Consider the following 26,742-nt stretch of genomic DNA (forward strand, 5'->3'; position numbering starts at 1 on the left):
CCAACTAAGCTCTTTGGACAGACAGGGCCACTGACTTGACTCTACAGATGGGGAGAGTCACTAGCTGGGATGTCTGCTTGGGCACAGCTGAAAGAACTAACATTGTCTCCAAGATCTGAGCGCTGGTTGCTCTAAGCCTTGCTCTTCTTCTTCATCTCTATCTGCTCCCAGTGGTCAAGCCCTGCAGATTTCCCCAGTGACCCCTGTGAGGCAAGACCTTAGTGGGTCTCCTGGGAAGTGTCCCACCATGCTGGGGGAGCTGGATGTCCACTTTGGGTTTTCCTTTCTCACTGGAGAAACCATAGGCCCAGAGCACCCTCTCATTTTGACACTGTGCCAGCCTGGGGGAGGGATGAAATTGAAACTACCCCTCTTACCATTCTAATGTGGCCCTTCTAGGTCTCTGGGATCCAGGGGTGTGCTTCAACCTCACCCCCAGGTTCTGGGATTTTCACAATGGTCTATTGTCTCTGTAGTAGTTAGTTCGTCCTCTTGTAAGGGAGACTGAAGGAGGGAAAAACCCATGTCACCGTCTTGATGACATCAGGTCTCCAACATGGAATTTCTTTGTGGGGCAATAAAAATGTTCTAAATTTGATCATAGTGATGGTTGCACAACTCTGAATATACTTTGCTTTTCTCAATGGTACCTGGACCTGTCACAGCTTTTCTGCTCACTGCCTCCTCATCTTCATCCAAAGAAACATCTGAATTGGATAGACAGCAGGAGTAGGAGTCAGCTGAACCAGAGCTATCTAAGTACTTTAGACTTCCTCCCTTGGCCCTTTTTAGAAGCCTGATTCAGAACTTAGAGCACTTCTAAGACATGTCCACAGCACAGTGCCTAGAAGGACACCTGGGACATAGTAGGTGATCAGTAAATTGAACTGCATTTGTCACCTCTCATTTGTCTTTAGGGCAGAGGAATGATGTAAAGTATTCTTGTTAATATTGACCTGTGTGTGGCATTCAATGTCACCAAATGCAGAGCCGTTTAGCCCTGCATGGAACTCCAGGGATGCTTTTTCAGAGTGCTTGTTCAAGCCCACAAAAGCCCTTTGTGGGTCTCCCCTGGGCACATTATATCATCATTTAAGCCATTAAATCAATCAATTTTAATTGCATAATGACTCCCATTTTTGAATCTGTGGAAAATCCATTCCCACCTCCATCTGTATCTCCAGTGGCAGATTTCCAATGTCCTGACAGCAGCAAGGCTTTCTGTCCTCCCTGTAGCCCTGCAGCCACCAGGGGCCAAAGAACAATTTGCTGTAATGAATTTAATATGTTTAGTCTGAGCCATATAGTTCCAGGCCAGCCAGAGAGGCTCCCTTTAGGGTTACTTTCCATTAAGTGAATCAAAGAAGCATGTCGCCAACTTAGGGCTGAGTGTGCAAACCCTTCTGGGGCCAACATCATTCCAAGTTCAGCCAGCTTCTGAGCCACTTTTTGGGCTGTCCCAAGACCTTTTTGGCAGCAGTTTATCATGCCACTGGCTCCTTGAATCGACACTAGACCATTCTCAAGTGTTTATCATAACTCTTGGAAGATATGCTTGTTGATTTCTCATCTAAAAGTTGGCCCTTCTTAGTGACAAGAAATAGTTTTGTAAGGGATCAGTTCCCTTGGATATCTTGGGAAACTCTTTTTTATCTGAGTTATAATTATCTATATTTAAACTACACTTCATGATTATATTTTCAAAGGAAGCCAAATGCAAAATAGTTTAGGAATTGCTAAAGTTTAAAGGCTTCAAGAGATTATCTGGTCCAGGTCTATGACTCTACAAATAGACTACTAAGACCTCCAGGACTGAGGACATCAATCTTAAATGAAAGTTCCAGAGCTTGAGGACCGTCAAGATGGAGGAGGAGTAAGAAGTGGAGATCACCTTCCTCTCCACAAATACATCAAAAATACATCTACATGTGGAACAGCTCCTACAGAACACCTACTGAATGCTGGCAGAAGACCTCACACTTCCCAAAAGGCAAGAAACTCCCCATATACCTGGGTAGGGCAAAAGAAAAAACAGAGACAAAAGAAGAGGGATGGGACCTGCACCTCTGGGAGAGAGCTGTGAAGGAAGAAAGGTTTCCACACATTAGGAAGCCCCTTAAATGGCAGAGACAGGGGGATGGGTGGGTGGGGAATCTTTGGAGCCACAGAGGAGAACACAGCAACAGGGGTGCAGAGGGCAAAGTGGAGAGATTCCCGCACAGAGGATCCATTCCAACCAGCACTCACCAGCCTGAGAGGCTTTTCTGATCACCCGTTGGGGCGGGTGGGGGCTGGGAGCTGAGGCTCAGGCTTTGGAGGTCAGATCCCAGGGAGAGGAGTGGTGTTGGCTGTGTGAACACAGCCTGAGGGGGCTAGTGTGCCACAGCTAGCCGGTAGGGAGTCCAGGAAAAACTGAACCTGCCTAAGAGGCAAGAGACCACTGTTTAGGGGTGTGTGAGGAGAAGGGATTCAGAGCACCGCCTAAATGAGCTTCTGAGATAGGAGCAAGCTGCGGCTATCAGTGTGGACACCAGAGATGGGGCATGAAATGCTAACGCTGCTGCTGCAGCCAGGAAGAATCCTGTGTGCAAGAACAGGTCACTATCCACACCTCCCCTCCTGGGAGTCTGTGCAGCTCACCATTGCCAGGGTCCTGTGATCCAGGGACAAGTTCCCTGGGAGAACACACAGCCTGCCTCAGGCTGTTGCAATTTCATGCTGTCATTGGCCACTGCAGGCTCACCACGCATTCCATACCCCTCCCTCCACCTGGCCTGAGAGAGACAGAGAACCCTAATCAGCTGCTCCTTTATACCCTCCTGTCTGGGCAAAGAACAGACACAAGAGGGCAACCTACATGCCGAGGCAGGCCAAATCCAAAGCTGAACCCCAGGAGCTGTGCAAACAAAGAATGGAAAGGGAAATTTCTCCATGCAGCTTCAAGAGCAATGGATTAAATCTCCGTAATCAACTTGATGTACCCTGCATCTATGGAATACCTGAATAGACAATGAATCATCCAAAATTGTGGTGGATTTTGGCAGCAACTGCAGACTTGGGGTTTCCTGTATGCCACTGACCAGTTTCTGATTTATATGTTTATCTTAGTTTAGCTCTTAGTGCTTGTTATCATTGGTGGATTTGTTAATTGGTTTGGTTGCTCTCTTTTTTTTTTAATTACTTTAAAATTTTTTTATTTTAATAATATTTTTAATTTTTTTATTTTAATAACTTTATTTTATTCTGTTTCATTTCTTTCTTCTCTCTTTTTTTCTGAGGCATGTTGGGGACAGGGTCTTTGTTCTATGGCCAGTTGTCAGGCCTGAGCCTCAGAGGTGGAGAGCCAACTTCAGGACTTTGGACCACCAGAGACCTCCCAGCTCCAAGTAATATCAATTGGCCAGAGCTCTCCCAGATCTCTCTCTCAACATGAAGACCCAGCTCCAGCCAATGGCCAGTAAGCTACAGTGCTAGACACCCTATGCCAAACAACTAGCAAGACAAGAACACAACCCCACCCATTAGCAGAGAGACTGCCTAAAATCATAATAAGGTCACAGACACCCTAAAACACACCACTGGACACGGCCCTGCCCACCAGAAAGACAAGATGCAGCCTCATCCACCAGAAAATGGGCACCATTCCCCTGCACAAGGAAGCCTACACAACTCACTGAATGAACCTTAGCCACTGGGGGCAAACGCCAAAAACAAAAGGAACTACAAACCTGCAGCCTGTGAAAGGAGAACCCAAACACAGTAAGTTAAGAAAAATGAGAAGACAGAGAAACACACAGCAGATGAAGGAGCAAGGCAAAAACCCACCAGACCAAACAAATGAAGAAGAAATAGGCAGTTTACCTGAAAAAGAATTCAGAGTAATGATAGTAAAGATGATCCAACATCTTGGAAATAGAATGGAGAAAATATAAGACAAATTTAACAAGGACCTAGGAGAACTAAAGAGCAAACAAACAGTGATGAACAAAACAATAAATGAAATTAAAAATTCTCTAGAAGGAATCAATAGAATAACTGAGGCAGAAGAACAGATAAGTAACCTGGAAGATAAAATAGTGGAAATAACTACCACAGAGCAGAATAAATAAAAAAGAATGAAAAGAATTGAGGACAATCTCAGAGACGTCTGGGACAACACTAAAAACACAAATATTCAAATTATAGGGTCCCAGAAGAAAAAGATAAAAATAAAGGGACTGAGAAAACATTTCAAGAGATTATAGTTGAAAACTTCCCTAATATGGGAAAGGAAATAGTAAGTCAAGTCCAGGAAACAGAGAGAGTCCCATGCAGGATAAATCAAAGGAGAAACACACCAAAACACATATTAATCAAAATATCAAAATTAAATACAAAGAAAAAATATTAAAAGCAGCAAGGGGAAAACAACAAATAACATACAAGGGAAACCCCATAAGATTAATAGCTGATCTTCCAGCAGAAACTGTGAAAACCAGAAAGGAGTGGCAGACATATTCAAGTGATGAAAGGAAAAATCCTACAACCAAGATTACTCTACCCAGCAAGGATCTCATTCAGATTCGACAGAGAAATTAAAACCTTTGCAGACAAGCAAAAGCTAAGAGAATTCAGCACCACCAAACCAGCCTTACAACAAATGCTAAAGGAACTTCTCTAGGCAAGAAACACAAGAGAAGGTAAAGACCTACAATAACAAACCCAAAACAATTAAGAAAATGGTAAAAGGAACATACATATCAATAACTACCTTAAATGTAAACGGATTAGATGCTCCCACCAAAAGTCTATACTGGCTGAATGGATAAAAAAACAAGACCCATATATATGCTGTCTATAAGAGGCCCACTTCAGACCTAGGGACACAGACTGAAAGTGAGGGGATGGAAAAAGACAAAATAGACTTAAAAAAAAAGACTATGACAAGACACAAAGAAGGGCACTACATAATGATCAAGGGATCAATGCAAGAAGAAGATATAACAATTATAAATATATATGCACCCAACAGGGGAGCACCTCAATACATAAGGCAAATGCTAACAGCCATAAAAGGAGAAATTGACAGTAACACAGTCATAGAGGGGACTTGAACACGGTGCTTTCACCAATGGACCGATCATCCAAAATGAAAACAAATAAGGAAACACAAGCTTTAAATGATACATTAAACAAGATGGACTTAACTGATAATTATAGGACATTATACCCCAAAACAACAGAATACACTTTCTTCTCAAGTGCTCATGGAATATTCTCCAGGAAAGATCATTACTTGGGACACAAATCAAACATGGGTAAATTTAAGAAAATTGAAATCATATCAAGTATCTTTTCTGACCACAATGCTATGAGATTAGATATCAATTACAGGAAAAATCTGTAAAAAATACAAACACATGGAGGCTAAACAATACACTACTTAATAACAAGAGATCACTGAAGAAACCAAAGAGGAAATCAAAAAATAACTAAAAACAAATGACAATGAAAACACGACAACCCAATACCTATGGCATGCAGTAAAATCAGTTCTAAGAGAGAAGTTTATAGCAATACCATCCTACCTCAAGAAACAAGAAATATCTCAAATAAACAACCTAACCTTACACCTAAAGCAATTATAGAAAGAAGAACAAAAAAAACCCCAAAGTTAGCAGAAGGAAAGAAATCATAAAGATCAGATCAGAAATAAATGAAAAAGAAATGAAGGAAAAAATAGCAAGGATCAATAAAAGTAAAAGCTGGTTCTTTGAGAAGATAAACAAACTTGATAAACCATTAGCCAGACTCATCAAGAGAAAAAGGGACAAGACTCAAATCAATAGAATTAGAATGGAAAAAGGATAAATAACAACAGACACTGCAGAAATACAAAGGATCATGAGAGATTACTACAAGCAACTATATTCCAATAAAATGGACAACCTGGAAGAAATGGAAAAATTCTTATAAAAGAACAACTTTCCGAGACTGAACCAGGAAGAAATAGAAAATATGAACAGACCAATCACACACCCTGAAATTGAGACTGTGACTAAAAATCTTCCAACAAACAAAAGCCCAGGACCAGATGGCTTCACAGGCGAACTCTATCAAACATTTAGAGAACAGCTAACACGTATCCTTCACACACTCTTCCAAAATATAGCAGAGGGATGAACACTCCCAAACTCGTTCTACGAGGCCACCATCACCCTGATATCAAAACCAGACAAAGATGTCACAAAGAAAGAAAACTACAGACCAATATCACTGATGAACATAGATGCAAAAATCCTCAACAAAATACTAGCAAACAGAATCCAACAGCACATTAAAAGGATCATACACCATGATCAAGTGAGGTTTATCCCAGGAATGCAAGGATTCTTCAATATATGCAAATCACTCAATGTGATACACCATATTAACAAATTGAAGGAGAAAAACCATATGATCATCCCAATAGATGCAGAAAAAGCTTTTGACAAAATTCAACACGTATTTATGATAAAAACACTTCAGAAGCAGACATAGAAGGAACTTATCTCAATGTAATAAAGGCCATATATGACAAACCCATGGCCAACATCATTCTCAATGGTGAAAAACTGAAACCATTTCCGCTAAGATCAGGAACAAGACAAGGTTGTCCACTCTCACCACTATTATTCAACATAGTTTTGGAAGTTTTAGCCACGGCAATCAGAGAAGAAAAAGAAATAAAAGGTATCCAAATCGGAAAAGAAGTAAAGCTGTCACTGTTTGCAGATGACATGATACTATACATAGAGAATCTTAGGATGTTACCAGAAAACTACTAATTCTAATCTATGAATTTGGTAAAGTAGCAGGATACAAAATTAATGCACAGAAATCTCTTGTGTTCCATTACACGAATGATGAAAAATCTGTAAGAGAAATTAAGGAAACACTCCCATTTACCACTGCAACAAAAAGAATAAAATATGTAGGAATAAACCTACCTAAGTAGACCTGTATGCAGAAAACTATAAGACACTGATGAAAGAAAGTAAAGATGATACAAGCAGATGGAGAGACATACCATGTTCTTGGATTGGAAGAATCAACATTCTGAAAATGAATATGCTACCCAAAGCAATCTACACTTTCAGTGCAATCCCTATCAAACTACCAATGGCATTTTTTACAGAAGTATAACAAAAATTTCACAATTTGTATGGAAACACAAAAGACCACATATAGCCAAAGCAATCTTGAGAAAGAAAAACAGAGCTGGAGGAATCAGGCTCCCAGACTTCAGACTACACTGCAAAGCTACAGTAATCAAGACAGTATGGTACTGGTACAAAAACAGAAATATAGGTCAATAGTATAGGATAGAAAGCCCAGAGATAAACCCACACACATATGGTCACCTTATTTTTGATAAAGGAGGCAAGAATATACAATGGAGAAAAGACAGCCTCTTCAATAAATGGTGCTGGGAAAACTGGGCAGCTACATGTAAAAGAATGAAATTACAACGCTCCCTAACACGATACACAAAAATAAACTCAAAATGGTTTAAAGACCTAAATGTAAGGCCAGAAACTATCAAACTCTTAGAGGAAAACATAGGCAGAACACTCTATGACATAAATCACAGCAAGATCCTTTTTGACCCACCTTCTAGAGAAACAGAAAGAAAAACAAAAATAAACAAATGAGACCTAATGAAACTTAAAAGCTTTTGCACAGAAAAGGAAAACATAAAGAAGACACACAGACAACCCTCAGAATGAGAGAAAATATTTGCAAATGAAGCAACTGACAAGGGATTAATCTCCAAAATATACAAGCAGCTCATGCAGCTCAATATCAAAATAAGAAACAACCCAATCCAAAAATGGGCAGAAGATCTATACAGACATTTCTCCAAAGAAGATATACAGATTGCCAGCAAACACATGAAAGGGTGCTCAATATCACTAATTGTTAGAGAAATGCAAATCAAAACTGCAATGAGGTATCAACTCACACTGGTCAGAATGGCCATCAACAAAAATCTATAAACAATAAATGCTGGAGAGGGTGTGGAGAAAAGGGAACGCTCTTGCACTGTTGGTGGGAATGCAAATGGATACAGCCACTCTGGAGAACAGTATGGACATTCCTTAGAAAACTAAAAATAGAACTACCATACAACCCAACAATCCCACTGCTGTGTATATACCCTGAGAAAACCATAATTCAAAAGAGTCACGTACGTAAATATTCATTGCAGCACTATTTACAATAGTCAGGACATGGAAGCAACCTAAATGTCCGTCGGCAAATGAATGGGTAAAGCAGATGTGACACATATATACAATGGAATATTACTCAGCCATAAAAAGAAACGAAATTGAGTTATTTGTAGTGAGGTGGTTGGAACTAGAGTCTGTCATACAGAGTGAAGTAAGTTAGAAAGAAAAGCAAATATCATATGCTAACACATATATACGGAATCTAAAAAAAATTTTAAATGTTCTGAAGAACGTAGGGGCAGGACAGGAATAAAGGCGCAGATGTAGAGAATGTACTTGAGGACATGGGGAGAAGAAAGGTGAGGACATGGGGAGAAGAAAGGTAAGGACATGGGGAGGAGAAGTGAGAGAGTGCCATTGACATATATACACTACCAAACGTAAAATTGATAGCTAGTGGGAAGCATGTGCATAGCACAGGGCGATCAGCTCAGTGCTTTGTTACCACCTAGAGGGGTGTGATAGAGAGGCTGGGAGGGAGACGCAAGAGAGAGCGGGTATGGTGATATATGTATACGTATAGCATGTTCACTTTGTTATACATCAGAAACCAATACAACAATGTAAAGCAATTATACCTCAATAAAGATGTTAAAAAAAAAGAAAAGAAATATCCAGGTCCTTTGACAAATAGCTGCTGATACCTATTATATTCATGTACTCATACATTCATTTATTCCACCATCTTTATGAGCAGGTACTCAGCTAAGCATTAGAGGAATCAAATATGAATTAAAGAAGGTACCTGACTTTAAAGAATTCATAGTTTGGTATGGGAAACATAAATGTCAACAATGTAATGAGTGCTGTCAGAGAGACACAAGCGTTCTTATTACCAAAAGAAAATTGGAACCAAGAAAAGGCCACTCAAAAATGAATTCATTTAAAGTGGAGATCAGCTTTTCCAAGTAAATTAGAGACGTAAGGTTTGTCTGAGAATTAGTCTTGAAAATTAAAACTAAAAACATAAAAATAATTTTTATTTATTAAACAAAATTTAGATTATCACTAAATTTTATGTATATTACAATTGTTAAGACATATAAGGAATGGATCAAAATAGCCTTTTGTTGACAAATGGCATTATAGCAGAAGAGTAATAGCACATATATGGTTTATTTTGCAAAAAATATGAGTTTCATTAACGTCATTTTATTTTGATATCCAAATCATTTTATTTTGCATCCCTATATTTATTGACTTTTGTCTTCTTTGATGGCTTTCATGGCATTTAAGCCTGCTAGAGTTTCATTTTTAAATAGCTTTCCATATGATTCCAGCAATTCTCTAAAAAACTTTCCTCACCTTGGTAGAACTCCTACATTGCAAGATTTGCAATTTCATGGCACAACTGGAAAGACACCAGGACCAGAAGTAGCAAAATAGACACCAGTGTGAAGCTGGGTGGGATATTTTGGTGGGGATTAATATTATTAATGCAGAGTTGTTGATTAGTAAATATTTTAATGTTATGCTGACTAATGGTTCTCAAATTCTAAGTTGTTAGGATTTGGAAAATGAATTTTTAGATAATAACACTGACCTCCTCCCATGCTGTATATCAAGAGTGCAGGTGGTACAAAGACTGGGGAAATGCTGGAATTTAAAAAAATTAAAATTTATCAACAGACAAGAAATGGTTGTATTCCTATGGTAAATTCCTCTGTGACTTTGACTTAGCCATTGATATGATCAGTATCAGTTGCATCCAGACTAATGGTTATTAAAGTTGTATGAGATCACTGGAGTTATGTTTCTTTCACTTATAATCAAATATGTCCCAGAGGTTTCCTAATTCTAAAATCAGTGAATACTCTTTTACAAAACGATTGGCTCCCAACTACTTATGAATCCTGGAAAATGCGATTTTTGCTATTTTTATTGTATTACTTTCCCAGAATCCCAATCCTTACAGGATGTTAGAAAGAAGACTAAATGATGTTTTATGTTCCAGCCAAGCATTCTTTTCCTAAAACAGTGAAGATTTCTCCTGGAGTGATAGAATTCCACTAAGCTTACTTTGCAAGCCATTTTCCAGCTTGTTAAATGGAGTGGCTTGTGAAATGGGGTGCCGTGAGGTAGAAAATCCAGAATTTTATGTGGAGTATACACAAACATTTCTGAGATTTCTATAATACAAAGATAATATCCTTAATCTTCCAGAACATTCATTATGCATATGTAGTACAAGGTATATCCTTTAAGGTCTTGTTGGAAAACAGTTTGGAAAAATAGACAGAACAATAGCAAAAAGTGAGATTACTAAGGGCAGAATAAAACCAAACTAGCAGAAACCAAGTATCCCATGCCAGAGTGAAAAGAAAACTTCAGCTTTGGGGACCACTAATATAGGAACATCTTTTAGTTTCAAGTGACATGAATACAACACAAGCTAGCATTCACTCAATAATGGGAGGTTATAGGCTTACAAAATCAGTCTCAGGACAAAAGATAGTATTGACCTCTGGAGTGAGTCAATATCATCCCTGAATGTTCTCAAGACACTCCATCAATGTTGTTAAGTCTATCCCTTTCTCTATTTCTGTTTGTCATCTCTGCTTTTTACCTGTGCTGACCACATCCTTTCTTATCTCTCTCTCCATGTGATGGGAAAATGTGTCTTTCAAGTCATCCTTATAGCTCTGCCACCAGAAATGTAAAGAAGTTCTGCCCCATCAACTTCAGGTGGAACAATTTCAGGAGAGATCTGTTTGCATTCCCTGACCATCACTTGTCATCCTGGCTTCCACAATGTCTGAGGACAGAAGGACACTATAATTGGTGGAGTCCAGGTCTTCTGATTTCTCATCAGGCTGAGGGGCTAGGTTATGTTACCAGAAAAAAAAAGAAGAAAAGCTGGTCTGAAAAAGACAACAGCCATTACAGGGACAAATCCCCACCTTCTACCTTCTATTAGTTTTTGTCTTTCCATTCATCTCCTAGTATTACAAAAAAGCTTATGGGTCTTCACAGAGGCCGTTTAAACTAACTGAGTCTAATCTGATTTGGACTTGAGTTATATTTTCATTAGTATAATATCCAATTGGGAAACAGAATTTACACAGGGATAGGAAGTAATTTACAGATAGTGTGAATTTAGTTTTGTGAACCTATTTACTGTGATTAAACCTGAGAAATAGTGTGTTATTTCCCCCCTTTAATTTAATTTTAACTGTAATTTGATAAATTAGCAGAGGTGTGGCAGCAAACACATTGAAAATTTCAGCTCAAAATAAATTATGTCTAAAAATGTCCTGCCTTTTCTCAAAATGCTATGAGAGATATCATATAAAACCTCTTTCATCTTCTTGAATGAAGAGAGCAACACATTTAAATAGATTTTAATAACATTTATGGTTCTTAATGTTTATACTTTAAATATATATATATATATATATATATATATATATATATATATATATATATATATTCATTTATGGCCTTGAAACCAGTTTTAACCGTGATTAAGTACACCAAAACTTATTTAGCTGGTAAAATTTGCCCTTGGCTTTGTTAAGAATCAGTCCACCCACAAATCAATAAACATATATTGAGCATTTCAATAATGCTGTTCCCTGAACTAGGAGCTGTAAGAGACAAAGCAAAAGTCCTCATCGTGTTTACCATTTAGTTAAGGGGAAAAGACTAAGATTTGACATGAGAGAAATATGCATGCCAGTAGGCACATAGGAAACTATGAGCAGAATTCAGCGATTCAATGGAAGTCATTTGAGGGAGCCATAAGCTTCACGGGCTTCATGGCACAGGTGGGGTGGGGAGAGCGTTGCAAAGAAGCAATAATGATATTCCTTTTCAGTCTTCTCCCACCTTCTACCCTGAGTTATGTAAGCTCAAGTACCCATTTGTAGCAACTGTATTAAGTTAGGGTAATGCTGGGTATTGTAACAAACAAACCCAAGTTATATAAGAGCTCAAACATGATAAAGCTCAAAGTGTGAATTCATGATCACCAAGCAGTGATTCAGAAATGCAGGCTCCTTTCATCCTGTGGTTCTTTCCCCTTCAACATAGGGCTTCCAAAGATGCTTTGCTTGTCTGACTCAAGCCAAAGGAAGGGGGACCATGTGCAGGAGGTTTTCATGAGCCAAGCCTGGAATGGCACACATTCCTTCTGCTTACATTCCATGGACTAGAAGTCAGGTCTATGGTCACATCTACCTGGCTAAAAAATGTCATCTAGACGTGTACACAGGATGAAGAAGAAACAGGTTTGGTGAACAGTTAGCCATAACATCCATGAACATCCGATTCAAGAAACAAAAAGGAGGGAGGGAACAGGGTACGAGTTGAAATGTGTTATTTGATAACCTGATCCTCCACTTTTTAATAAACATGCACTGTGAATCTGATTAATGGAGCAATAACCTTTTCCAATACCAGACACTGATTTGTGGAATGTGTTCAAAGATGGTTGAGTCTCCTTAGATATGCCCAACTTGTATATGTGTATATGTGCAAAGCAAGAGAAACACCAGAGTAAAGCTTCATCACATTCTCAGGCAGTGTGTAGTACAAAATGATTGTGTGTCTGTGTGTGTTCGTGTGGGTGAGATGAGTGGGTGTATATGTATCTCCATAAATAATATACATGAACTCTGAGGGGGATAAATTAGGAACTTGGGATTAATATATACACACTACTATATATAAAATGGATAGACAACAAGGACCTACTGTATAGCACAGGCAACTATACTCAATATCTTGAAATAACTTATAATGGAGAGGAATCTCAAAAAGAATACTGAATCACTTTGCTGTACACCTGAAACTAACACAACTTTGTAAATCAAATATACTTCAATAAAAATTTTTTAATATGTATGTACACAAGGCTTTACTATTATGTTGGTAGTAGAATATGCATGTTTCTCAAACTAAGTAGATATATATGTTAAGCTACCAGTAGAGTGTAAGATATAAGTAGTAAGTTTTCAAAACTTGTTCATTCGTCTACACAAAGGTAATTTTAACAGTTTTAGTTGAATGTAAACACCCTGTTTGGGAGATGATGGATGTTATGGATTGAATTGTGTCCCCAAGAAAGATGCAATGAAGTCTTAACCCCTTGTGTCTCTGAGTGTGATCTTATTTGGAAATGGGGTCTTTGCAGCTGTAATCAGGTTAAAGTGAGATCATACTGGATTGGGCTGGGCCCTAATCCAATGACTAATAACCTGATAAGCAGATATTTTGACACAGAGTGACACAGACACACAGGGAGGACACCATGAGAAGATGGCAGCAGAAACTGGAGGGATGCATTTACAAGCCAAAGCACACCAAGGGTTGCCAGCAACCACCAGGAGCAAGGAGAGGGGCAGGGAATGGATTCTCTCTCAGAAGCTCCAGAAACAACCAACCCTGCCAACACCTGATTTTCAGACTTCCAGCCTCCAGAAATGTGAGAGAATACATTTCTGTTGTTTTAAGCCACCCAGTTTGTGGTAATTTGTAACAGCAGTCCTAGGGAACTAACACATGGGTTATACATTTATTTGTGGTATTGACACTTACCTCTTATAAACTTTCACCTTACACATTTTCATGCTTATAAAAGGTATGAGCAAGAGCATAAGAACCGTGACTCTGTCCATTGCCAACAAGTGGGGATAACAGTCCCTTTTATAAAAATCATTTTGGTTTCATAAACAACTGAATCTGAGAAAACTCTCCAGAAACTAGCCAGTTTGTAAGTAAAGGAGCTGTGTCATATATATTTATGTCATGAGCGGTGCATCTAATTGCATTACATACATGGAGGGAACAGAAAATCAATCTTTTTTCAATTCATGGACTACCTAAGTAAGTGGGAGTTTTGCTTTTCTCACAAATGAACATTAAAAAAAACCCCAAACTAGCAATGCTTGTATACCTCTTCTTAAAAAACTAGTTCAGACTCAATGCCTCTGAGCTTCCATTTAGGTCAACTGGATGCTCATGTGACAGCGACATTATTAAGTGTCTTAAGTTGTCTCAACCCCCTGAGACTGATGAACTTGACCATGATGTTATCAGAGACAGGCTGTGTCTCATGGCTGGGCCATGGTGGGGAGCTGCCCTAGACCTCATCAATTGCAGTGAGTCTGACAAACCATGCTTGAGAGTAGGAGGTCGACACTCGTGCTGGTTTTACAAGCAATTGTGCCTTTACTTCCTTCTTCTTAGAGCATATTTAGCACCTTCCAGAATATAGTTACTCTTTTAGGGGCTTCCTACTTTTATTGAGAAATTGGGACAGGCAGCTAAAACTTGTAGTAACACTTTAGATTTTGTGTCTGGTTATAATTACACTCATGGGGAAAATGCACACATAAATATTCTTCACTTTTAGTTTCATGTAAGAAAGTCTATTTAGATACCATTCACCAAATACAAACCTCTAGGTTCACCTGAGAGCAGGAATGATTGAGATTGCATCATTTCTCAAGAGGAGTAGAGAGTAGGTCAGGAACAGGCATGATTCTTCATACTGAGCCATAAAACATTAAGATAGCATTAATTGCAAAGGTTCTTCTATTCCATTCTTTTAAAGCACAGGCGACACATGAAAACAATTTCCTGTACTTTGTCTTTTGATTTAATGCTTGCTATAGACATGTGTTACATTTTAATGGGGGCGTGGTTAGAGGAGAAATTGTACTCAAACTATATAGTCACAAGAGTGTGGTGGATAAGTTTCTCGCAGAGATGGAAAGAATTATATTATTAACCACATAAATTAGATTTGGGATACTTGACAGAATTCTATGATCTATTTCCATGTTGTTTATAATGCTGGGACCCTGTGTTTCTCAGAGAGGTCCCCTATAATTCTTTACCCTGCTGGTTTGTTTGTTGGTTTAATTAAGCGCCTTTTATAAGGGGGTGCTTGGAATTGGTTCATGTACAATGTTTGTGGCAGAAGAAGAGACATTGCCAGTAAACAACAACAACAACAACAACAAACTAATGGAGTTTGAATTTATAAATGGAAGGTCTAGTTGAACTAAAAATGGAAAATCCAAGTAATGAATCTTTCCAATAAAAAAAGTGACCATCTTTGAGTGTGTGAGTTTCTCAGGGCTCTGAAGACTTCATTTTACTTGCCTGAAAAATTTAAACCTCAAAAAAGCAAAACAATAAAATAAAGTTTAGACTCAAGTTTTAAAACACTCTTCAAAGGTGGAACAAATTTTCTTCTGGAATATTCACTTTTTGTTTGGACCTAGGAATATCTAGGAAATGTCCCAGAGTTTGGGAATGTTCTTCTATTACAAAACAAGATCTTAATTGTTTCTAAAACCCTCTTAACTGGCCTCTGTCATTTTTCTAATAAAAAACACCACAAAAATGGTCTATGAATTACACCAGAGTAAGACCCCAGAAGAGTTTGTTTCAGAACAGTTTTATGTGAGCATTTACAGACAGGCCAGGATCAAACCAGTCACAGGTTGACTGTAATTATTTTGATGGTATCAGGCAAAGTATCAGTTTTTCATGTCATAGTACGTGGTGAAGCAGCATGAGTTGCAATTAACTTAAAAGGCTAAATATTCTGATTACCTGTGTGAATTGCTATCGCTTTATTATCTTGTGCTTGTACTAACTCTTAACCACTGATTTCTATCAGAAGGCAAAACTAGGAAGGAAATAAAATCATGGGTTAAAAAATGAAAAAATGATGGAAAAACCAGAATTCCCAGGTAAGAATTTCAAAACACCATCCTTTTGCAATCCAAAGCAAATAGCTCAGTCAGCTGATGGAGATCGGAAGTCGGTTCACAGTTTCCCCAAGGTATCAAGTGTCCTCCTCATCTCTTCAGAGTGCTGACTGGGGTGAGCAAATAAAAGTGGACTATCCCTGATTATATAGGGCACAAAAACCTTTGCCTTCTCTCTGAAACACAGAAGAAGGGCATACTAGAGCCGACAAATGTATTTTTTTTATGTTCAAAATTAAAGAATGCGAATTGAAACAATGACATCAATTTTCATATATCCAATTAACAAGGTTTGTTTTATTATATTAAGTTAATTTAAAAAATATCAGTTATTAGATGAGTACCTACACATAATATAAATCCATGTAAATATAACTGTGATAGCATTTCTTTCACCGATTTCATCTGGTCACATCAGCCTTGCGCATGGGGAAGTAGGCACCGCTGCATTTGTGTTTGGATTTTTGTGCTTCCACCTGTGTGCTTTTTTTTTTCCATTTATTCATTCTATTTTATTTTACTTTCCAACTTCCTGTTGTTGTTAATTGTACCATTACTCTAGTATTTTATTTTATCTTAACTTATTTTTAATTGAGATATAACTGATATATAGCATTGTATTGGTTTTAAGTGTACAACATAAAGATTTGATATTTGTATATATTGTGAAATGATTCACACAGTAAGTTTAGTTAACATCCATCATCACACATAGTTACAATTTTTATTTCTTGTAATGACAACTTTTAAGATCTACTCTCTTAGCAACTTTTAAGTATATATTGTTAACTATAGTCACCATGTTGTACATTACATTCTCAGAAGTCATTATCTTGTAACTGAAAGTTTGTACCTTTTGACAAACTTCACCCATCTTGTCCACCCCACATGCTGTGCCTCTGGAAACCAGCAATCTCTTCTCTATGAGTTTGGTTTAAGTCTCTACATATAAGTGCTATTATATCAATACAATATTTGTTTTTCTCTGACTGGCTTATTTCATTAGCATATCCATGTTTTTACAAATGGCAAGATTTCCTTCTTTTTTATGGCTAAATGATATCACTATATATATAGTAATATTTTCACATTTTCTATATTACTATAGAGAGAGAGAGAGAGAGAGTGTAATATTTTCACATTTTCTTTGTCCATCCATCCCATGATGGACTCTAGGTTTGTTTCCATGTCTTGACTATTGTAAGTAATGCTGCAGTGAACATGGGGGTGCAGATATCTTTTTAAGACAGTGATTTTGTTTCCTTCAGATAAGTACCCAGAACTTGAGTTCCTGGATCATATGGCAGTTCTATTTTTAATTTTTTGAGAGACTTCCATTCTATTTTCCATAGTGGCTGCACCAATTTACAATACTACCAACAGTGCACAAAGGTTCCCTTTTCTCCACATCCTCTGCAACACTTGTTATCTCTTGTCTCTTTAAAGATAGTCATTCTAACCAGTGTGAGGTGACATTTCATTATGGTTTTGATTGGAAGATTCTACTACACAACTTTACAATATGTATAAAAGAGCTTTAAAATGTTCATACACTTTGACTTAGGAATTCTGTGTTGAACCCAAGTCCGTGTGCTTGATGCACAGTGAAGCCAAACAAACTGAAACGTTGGAGTTTGGAGCAGAGAAAGGTTTATTGCAGGGCCAACGAAGGAGAATGAGTGGCTCATGCTCAAAAGACCTGAGCTCCCCAATGAGTTTCAGGGAAGAGTTTTTAACGATAAATTTGGTGTCAGGGCTGCAGGGTGTTTGACTTCCTTCTGATTGGTTGGTGGTGAGGTAACAGGGTGGTGCTCCAGGAATCTCAATCATCAGCCTTCTTGTTCCAACCAGTCTGGGGTCCCCGTGCTTGTGCTCAGCCTGAAGTTACCATCCTCCACCTGGGTGTGGGCCCCAGATCCTGTAGGAGAACTCAGAGATGTGTATCAGATTGCTAGGCACATCCCCCGAGGAGGAACCAGGACCCTGCCCCATTGCTGCACTATTGTTTGACTGCCTTTCCTTTGTTTTTGCATTCCCTCACTTCCATAATTAGTAATTGTATGAATCTGCCATTTGGAACATGGGGAAGGTCAGGACACTGAAGCCTTTTCCTACAAACAAGAAATGGGGGACATGGAAAGGCTTTTGTACCCAGGAGGGCCCCACAGGATCCTGCTTGATTTCAATTCTATTCTTAGAAAGTAATCAGAGGTGTGTTCAAAGACATATGAACAAAGATGTTTATTATGGTTATTTATAATATTAGGAAAATTAGAAGTAAAAGCCTGAAATATCCAATAGGAGGAGAAAGGCTAAGTAAATTGTCGCATGTGTATAACAGAATATTCAGCAATCATTAAACAAATGAAGCTCATATCAGAGCCCAAGCAATCTTGAGTGAAAGCTGAATCTGGCCCAGAAGGTGTTGGGTCCAGTCATCCTGGTACAGGGTGAAAAAGCTAGACCTCTGAGTAAAACCTAGAAGAACTGAAACCTTAGCACCCAGCTGAGGGTTACCCCAGCTGCCAGTGTAGGGATCTAAGCCATCCCAGGAATGGCAGTGGCCACGGCTTGTCATAGGTCCATTTGACAGAGGGGAGACGGGACAGTGTCCAGTTGTGACTCTGTGTGCTGGGAACTGAACCCACTTATTTGGAAATGGATAAGACTGCAGGGAAGGACTAAGCTCCTTGGACTGAGGGAATGCCAGTGTTCTTGGTTTATTCAAGACAGAGATGCTTGGTTTTTTTCCTATCTAAGAATACTTTAAAAAACAAGAGATACAATTCACCTGAAGTTAGTGAAGCAAGTGGAATCAAACATATAGATGGATAGATGGGCAGATGGCTATAGAATAATGTGAAAGCTGCCCCAAAATATTCATTTTTACTTCTCTCTAGGTAGTGAGATTTTTTCATAATTTTTTACATCTTCTCAATAATTCTTTATGTTTAAATATGTACTTAGCATTTATTATTTTCCAATGTAAAAAATTATATAAATAAGTATTAAAAAAGAAAATAAAACCTACTGTCCTCTAAGAATGTGTTGTCTTCTCTCACTCCCTGTGCCCACCTTCCCAAATAAGGGGCTGGTGGATACCTGAGTTCTGGCAGCATCTAACCCAGATGAAGCTCCTCCAGTTCAGAAGATATTCTGGTCTGGGAAAATTTAGAAAGTCTCTTAACTCACACCATGAAGACAGATACCTGTCAGCTCTAATCCTTATCTTTCCCCTCTTCAGCAGTTCTTATTTCTCATTTTAGGGAAGACAAAAAAAAAAAAAACAGATAAGCTCATTAGTGGGCTGGGGTGTTGCTTTGGTCCAGCAGAAGAATTTAAAACCAGGATATATTGTTTAATTGCTTTCATATTTTAAATCACACTTACAGGGAATTCTCTGGCAGTCCAGTGGTTAGGACTCCGTGCTTTCACTGTCGAGGGCCTGGGTTCGATCCCTAGTCTGGGAACTAAGATCCCATGAGCTGCATGGCACAGCCAAAAATAAAATCGTATTTACACATGAACACTGTATTTTCTAAGTCCATGTGGAATCAACCTGGACAACGGGAAAAGTAGATGTGTTTTAACTGGAAATTTCAACTTTATGTGGGGAAGGGGTTCGAATTGTGAACTCTCACTGACTTATATCTGCTGGTTGGTTCTCAGCACCATCCCCAGGATCCGTCATGGTACTCTACAGAATGTGAGTTTGTAGCCACCTTTGAATTTAGTGAGGCTTTGAATGCAAGAATGGATGAAAAGATCTGCAATAAGCTTTGCGAAAAATCTTTACAATATTCTGTCAGAATGAAATTGCTATTCCTTGGAAGCATACAAGCTTTTGGTGGAGGCAAAAAGAGATTTGATATATACTTAAAAGATTCATCTTCAAAATGTTTCTTTTAAAGAGACAATGTATTTTTTAATCACTTGATCAAGGAACACTGTAAAGTCTTGATAGAGACAGAATTGCCAGAACACAAGCATTTCTTTTTACCATCTAAGGAACCCGACTGAAACATGAAATTTAGTGTGAAAATTCTGGAATTCAACTTCATTTAAAAAAACATTTAGAAGGCCATACCACAGATTTTCTTCCCTGGAGATAAGGATCGTGAGGATTTCTTTAAAAAAGAATGTCTTTTCGAATTTGTCGAAGTCTTTCTATGTTCTAGATTTCATAGAATATGAAAAACAATCTTATTTTGATAAAACTTATTGTTTAAGGTTTAGATTCAAATAACAGATATTACAAATTACTTTCTAAAGAGCTATTAAAAATTCAAACTAGAAATACAGATGCTTAGGAGATTTTGTTGCACTTCCTTAATTCATATAATTATAAAAGTCATAACATTTTAAACTTAGATTACCATTAAATGGTGATTGACCCACTAGCGGTGAGGGCAAACAGGCAATTCTGTGGATAATTTGTCAACTTCCTCCTGCCACCACCCTCAAATACCACACACCCACAAGCACAAATACTGTATAATCTTACATTCATTATGTAATTTTTAAATGTTTTAATCTTCCATTTTCTCATGCACAGTTTACCTTACCAGAGAACAAAGATGTAAAATGAAAATAGGTATATTAGTAGTATGGAAACTTTTGCTTGTCTTAATATGTTCTTTTGCAAGAGGGAAATTCCAACCTGTATAAAGAAGTTTGAGGGGGAAGAAAATCCTTCAGTGTGGTGGTGCATGTTGGGGAGGTCAGTCTCAAGGGGACCTGGGCCTGTTCTGTGGTGTCAGAAAGTTCTCAGCACCCTCCAGGCTGTCATTGACAGTGGTGTGGCTGGCACCCTTACAAATGTCTCTGAAAGAAAAGGCACAATGTGAGGCTTGTCAGTTAAGTGTTTTCAGGGCCTTACTGAGGACTATAGCCTGGGAGACAGCCTCTCAGTAGCTCTGAGAAACTGCTCTGAAGAAGTCGGGGTTGGGGGGAGGGGGAGAGGCTAATTTATATATGATTTTTGGGGCCAGGTTGGGAATACATGCAGTCAAGCATGCATCTTAATAAAAGATTACTGCTAGTTACAAAGAACAAATGTCTCAAGTAAATAAATACTGTGCTTTTCTATGTATGGGAAGATGCAAGAAGCTGGGTTCATTAAAATTCTTCCTGAGATACATCTGACTATCTAATGGGCCTGTTGTCCAAAGCACAGAGCATCTTGTTATTTCCTTAACCTCTTCTGCCTGAAGCACTGAGTGCACTGCTGGTCAGCAACCACAGCAGGTTAATCTTTAAAGACTCAGATGGTGAGCAAAACTCTCTTTCCTCTTCTTTTGTTTGCACAAATGTACCTCAAGATTTGTGCAATTAAAGCTATGGGGTTTGTTGTTTAATAATGCTTCTCCCTCAATTTCAAAGCTAAAATATCCTTGATGTAGAAAAATTGAGAAACACAGAAAATGACAAATATAAAAAAACAAATAAAAATCATTTTCTGGGGGTAAACTCTGGTTATATGACCTTCTAGAATTTTCTTTTTTTTGGCATGCATATGTACCATAACTACTTTTGAAAAATGTATACAGTCATCCCTTTGTATCCTCCAGGGATTGATTCCAGGTCCCTTATATAAGATGGCCTATTGTTTGTGTATAACCTACACACATCCTCCTGTATCCTTTAAATCATCTCTGGATTATTATAATTGCTAATACATTGCAAATGCTACATAAATAGTCATAAATACAAAGTAAGTTCTATGTACATAGTTGCTGGTGTGTGGCAAATTCAAATTTTGCATTTTGGAACTCTCTGGAATCTTTTTACAAATATATTTGATCCGTATTTGGTTGAATCCACAGATGTAAAGCCCATGGATATGGAGGTCAAGCTGTACACTAGATAGCATACTCTTTATTCTGTAATCATGACCATTTTCTCATGCCAATAAGTAGCCCTCTACAATATGAATTTTTAATATCAGTACTTGTATTCCATTGCATGTACCCTGTACTCATTGTAATTTATTTTGTAAATCTCCTGTGATATTGTGGTATAATAAATATATACTTGGTCTTCATCCTCAGTTCCTGACAGAGAGCTCCTAAGGCCCCTGGTATCTCTGCAGTGATAAGAGTCTTTTGTGTGCTAATGAGATGGCTGGTGCCTGGGGGCCTCCTAGACAGCTTCAGGATGGCGGCTGATTGCCAGAAAGAGGAAGGCAGAATTAGAAGGTTGGAACTTTCAGCCTCAACCCCTCAATCTCCAGAGGGAGGAGAGAGGCTGGAGACTGAGTTAATTACCAACTGCTAATGATTTAATCAACTGAGCCTACATGCTGGGACCTCCAATAAGCCATAGGGTTCAGAGAGCTTCTGGGTTGGTGAACACATGGAGGTCCTGGGAGGGCAGTGCACCTGGAGAGGGCTAGGAAGCTCCATGTGTACCTTCTTCCCTCCACATCCCCATACCCTGCCCTGTGCATCTCTTTCTTCAGGCTGCTCCTGAGCAGTATCCTTTATAACAACTGTTAATTGTAAGTAAAATGTTTTCCTGAGTTCTGTAAGCCAGTTCAGAAAATTATCAAACCTGAGTAGGGGATTGGGGGAGCCCCAATTTATATATCAGAAGTATGGGTGGCCTGGACTTGTGACTGGTCTGAAGTGGATGCAGTTTTGTGGGGCTGAGCCTTTCACTTGTGGTGTCTGCCACTCACTCCAGGTAGTTAGTATCAGAATTGAACTGAGTTGTAGGACACCCAGCTTGTGTCAGAGAATTGGTAAGTGTGGGGAAACAAACAAACAAAAAACAAAAACATGCATTTGGTGTCACAAGTCCTGTTGGAAGTAAAACACATACTAGTAGGATCTCCCATGGTTGGAGTTAGTTTGTTTATAAGTTTTTTATAATTATAAATAACACTGAAATTGAAACCATTTAAAAATACTCTCAAGCTAGAGAGTGAAGTAGATCAAGGTGCTTAAGTGCCACACTGTTGTAAGCGTTATTGATTCCCCACAGAGCAGGCATGGAAATTATATTGATGAGATATAGTAACTAATAAGCCCAAAAGGCAGAAATGTTTTGTTATGTGTACATTTTATGAATGCATCAGAGACTATGACAGTGGTTACAGTGATTGCAAATGATAAATTCAGTTAGTTTTGTTAACTTTAAATCATACAACAAAACCTTTAAATGGAACGCATGAGGGAGTCTTGTGTTCAGTGTTGGCTGATTTGTAATCCTAATCTTTTCTCTGTGTCCAGCCTGAGGCGGGTGCTCTCCTGTGGAAGCATCTTGGCTACAGATGGAGTCTGGGTCCCTGTCTCAGCCCTGCCTCTCTGAACCTCGCTGCTCTGGTCTGTGAAATAAAATCAGTAATAATTACCTCATAGAGTTGTGAAAATGGAATTGAAGATAAATATAAAAATGTCTTATGAACTCTAGAACATTAGGCAAATATAAACCATCGTCATCATGGTTATTCTCACATTCATAGACAATACAATAGTATTTCATATTATACATGTGCTCAATTGAATTCCATAAACAATTTCTACCAGTGGGGGTGGGTAGGTAGGGAGGAGGGGGGACAGGAGGAAGATGCATTGTTCCCCCTCAGTGAGTCCAGGCCTCAGCCTGAGGTGTGAATATGCTCTCCTTGGGATCTGTTTCTCCTGTTCTCTGCGCAGGAAGAATGCCTTGCTCAGAGGAAAGCGCTACACAGCTCCCTTTAATGTGGCCCTGAATGTAAGCTCAATAAAAGAAACAGAGCTGTTTCAAGCTGGAAATTTTCAAGGGCAATTTTGCTTATACATGTGTTTTGCATTAAGTACAAAATTTGGAACCCATCTCCCTTGCCACCTTAGAAGCAACTCCACTGTGTTTTCCTCATTTTAGAGAGGGTAAAACTGTGCCCAACTAACACTATCGGCCATATAGTACTGTATTATAATAGGTTTATAATACTTTTCACACAAATAATACATAAAAACACAAACACAAAAAATAAAGAAAACATTTTTAATCTTACAGTAAGATACCTTGAAAAGTACCAGCTACCTCACTGCTGCTTTTACGCTTGCTTCCAGACATCCTGGGCTTGAAATAAAGATACTGTATTGCTCTACTCTATGCAGTACTGTACAGTAAAGTACACAAAAGCACAGCTACTATAGAGGATGCACGCACATGACAATGTACACCAGACACGTGAACTAACTTTTGTGATGCATGTTCACATCTTTGAAAGTTTGCAACTTGAAGGCTCCCATGTAGGGGACTTACTGTAGCCAGTCACCGGGGGGCAGCAGATTCTAGCAGCGGAACCATGCCCGCGGGCTGGTCCTGGCCGCTGACTTCCGGTCCCACCTCACTGCTTCTGGTCTCACCTTACTGCAAGATGGCGGCACCCAGGAAGCAGCCTCATTCTCACCAGCGGGGGCTGTTGAGAGCATCTCACTGCTGTCAGGGTCCCTCCTCCCCTACAGCGCCTCAATGAATGAAGGGGTCCACGAGAAAAGGAATTTACCAAAACCCAGAAGACAAAAATCCAATGTGAGAGAAACAAAATGTCTGGTAAATCCATGATTTGTAAAGGATAATTTGTCCTGAGTAAGAATTCACCTCACTGCCCTTCCTCTCATCTGTGGCTTCCTTAAGTGTTGGTTGAGGTGGAGGAGACTAAGTGCTGCCTTGGGGGGAGAAAAGCCCTTGCAGAGTGTCTTGGTGGCTCAGTTGAAGGACAAATCTCTGAGATCCCACCCGGCCATCAGGGACAATTGGGCATCCCAAGAGGACATGATTTGCCTTCAGTTGGATTGAAGATTTGAATTATTTTCCACCTCGTTTCATTGCAAAAGGTCCTCGTGTTTCCTGGCTTGTGGGGAAAATTCCTCTGTGAGTGACAGTTTTATAAGTGCTGACTAGTTTGGTCCAGGATAACATGTTACCAGTTCACCAGGTAAACTATGCTTTCCTCATCCAAATGGGAAATTTAGTGTGAAACCGATTGCAGGTGAAAACTGATTGTGTGTATCACAGAGGCAGTTTCTCACCACCGAAAAAACACCCATGTCCTCCTTGGGAAAGAAAGCACCAAAACCCCAAACCGCCTTTCCTTTTCATAAGTAGTTTTCAGCCAAAAGGAAAAGGAGTTTTATTTTTTGCGAACCCACAAAAATGTCATATTCGCCAGTGAGGAAATCACGTTTATACAACTGTATTAAAGATGTTCTTCTCATTCAGGCAAATGGGAGAGTTTTACATGAAACTGCTTTGGGGGACAAGGGTGAGGTGGCAGTGCTTTTATATAAAGAAAATAGTCTTCCTTGCCTTGGAAGTAGAAACTGCTCTAAAAAGTGGATTTGGAAGTGCTCTCTAGTCTCTCTGCAGCCTTAGTTCATCACTGATTGAGGCTGAAGCAGGACTCCTATAAACCACACTTTGAACACATTTTAGCTAAACATTTTGATGGATTTAAGCTGTGGCTTGAAAAACTGGCCCGAGAGCATACACATGACAAGACCACTTTTCCAACCGACTTGAGGGTGTTAGATGCTTCCTCAGGGAAACGGGCACACTTTCCAAGTCTGGTTGCCTGTAGGGAACAGACCACACTGACTCTCCTACCCTGATCTATCCCAGAGTCTGAAGCCATGCTAGTTAGCATTTCCAGTAATGTCCAACTTCGGCTCTGGGTTCTTTCTGGCAAACTTGTAAACTGCCAAAATTGTGTTAGAACCCTGTCAGAGATAGAAATTTCTTGAAAACAGTACAACTGACTAGGCTAAGGAGAAAAATGGGGAGAGAGGTGCATTGACGTTTAGGGGTACTGACCCTGAACTGACTTCCTCCTCAGGATTGTAAAATGACTCTGCATGGAGGAAAGTGGCAAGTGGGAGGGAGAGCCGGGGGTAGAAGGGTGGCAATGGGCAGTCCTGGGGCTCACTCACTGGGAGGTGGCCCAAGGCAGGGCAGGAGAGAATTCTCTCCCATCGATGCCAGGCCAGACAGAACTTGGCAGACACCTGCTGTGTTCCAGCATGGGGGTGAGGGAGGGCGGGTTGGCACTGTGGGGTGAGGCAACTTGGGAGATGTCAGAGGAAAACCAGCCCAGCAGACTTCCAGCAGGTAGTAGGAGAATGTGGCAAAGCAGAAAAAAACACGGAGGCAGCTCCAATCATATTATGCGCTGTTTATAATCAGTTCAGATCATATCATCTTGGATTCTGAAGCCTCCTCCACATGCCTAGTCATTGGTGGGATGGGAGACCTCTAAGGAAGTGTTTCTCAAAGTTGAGTTCCCAGATCAGCAGAGCCAACGTCACCTGGGAACTTTTTAAAGCAAATTCTCAAGCTCCACTCAAGACCCATTGAATCAGAAACCCAGGGGGAGGGGCTCACAATTTGTGTTTTCACAAGCCCACTAGAGAATTCTGGTGCCCACTAAAGTTTGGAAACCGCTGCTTGAGAACATTGCTTCTCAGATTTTAAGGTGCATGGGAATCCCCAGGCAGTTTTGTTAAATAAAAATGCAAATTCAGATTCATTAGGTCTGGGTTGGGCTGAGATTTTGCATTTCTAACAAGCCCCCAGGGGGTGCTGATGCTGCTGGGTCACAGAGCATATGCACTGAGGATGTATGATCGGAACAAGGCAAAGCATCCATGTCCTGTGTCCCAGGGGCAGGTGGAATGCTTGCCTACATGGCAAGAGAGGAGAATAGGATCTAAGTGCCTCATGGGGTAACAAGGCCAGGTCTTCAGGTCATGACACTGCTTTCCACTGAGGGCAGGTAT

The sequence above is a fragment of the Phocoena phocoena genome, chromosome 5, assembly GCF_963924675.1.
Source record: "Phocoena phocoena chromosome 5, mPhoPho1.1, whole genome shotgun sequence".
NCBI classification, from domain to species: Eukaryota; Metazoa; Chordata; class Mammalia; order Artiodactyla; family Phocoenidae; genus Phocoena; species Phocoena phocoena.